Raw genomic sequence first — 1167 nt, forward strand, 5'->3', positions numbered from 1 at the left:
TGTCCAGAACAACAATGAAACATTTTCACCATACTCTTTCTTTAAGTCATCATACAAATAATCATACATCAATATCTTTGATAAATCAAGAACTGCTGTTCCAATATAAATTGGTTTATCCATTACAATACTTTCCTTTTTCATATGAATTGCAGAAAAGTTCTCTGAAAAAACCTCTTCTCTCTCAAAACTTGGTTTATTTATCAATCTCGAAGCTTCTTTCCAAGATGCTGTGAATCTAATGTTTTGCCTGTTTCTAACATTTTCCATAGTCTTTCCAAATACAGCATTATTCATTAATTTATAAAAGTCCCCTTCAAATTTTACTTTTGTATTTGCTCTCATATCTGTATTGAATTGAATATACTTTTTCACCCAAGGACTTTGTTTAAATTTTAAAACTCTATGAATTTTAGCTACTCTCAATCCTTCTCTCAAAAACTGTTTTAAGCTTCTCTGATGCAAAACATATCCCTCTTTATCATAGAATGTTGTTAACAACTTTTCTGTTGATTTGCCTTGAATATTAAAACTTTTATGATAATCACTGAACCATTCTTTCTTTGGGGTTTCTTTCTCACATGCAAAAGGAAGGTCTTTATGCTTATTATGAAGATTACTCGGGTACCTCAAATCAACTTCAAATTAATAACCTTCTTCTTCGTCATTCAATTCCTCTGGAGAAGAAATAACAATATTCATCAAAGCCTTTTCATAATCCTTTTCTTCCACCCACTCTAATTTACCATAAGGCAGAGATTGAGACATTGCCCATCCATACAAATTATTAGCATCAAAATACATCAAATAATTACGATCTTTTTCACTATCATAATTTGGAAGATATTTATTATTTGCTTTAGCATATCTTTTTGAACATACTTGTGATATTCCACCTCTCTTGGACTTCTCAATCATCAAAAGCATATCAACATCACTGATTAAATCTATATCTTGTTTTGTCATTTTTAACATTGCACTCCAAGCTAAACCAGGAGCTGTGAAATAGTGGGCAGGATCTAATCCATAACAATTTTTATTATGACAGAGTGATCTAAAAGCTTCAATCACATCAGCTAACAATAAAACATCTGTTTTTAGATATAAATCATGATATTCTCAAAGGTTCTTTATCTTAAATATTTTCCATATTTCTTGTGCGTGTTT

The sequence above is a fragment of the Eptatretus burgeri genome, unplaced genomic scaffold, assembly GCF_056783735.1.
Source record: "Eptatretus burgeri isolate ZD-2024b unplaced genomic scaffold, Ebu_testis_v1 Ebu_testis_scaffold_1212, whole genome shotgun sequence".
Taxonomy (NCBI): Eukaryota; Metazoa; Chordata; class Myxini; order Myxiniformes; family Myxinidae; genus Eptatretus; species Eptatretus burgeri.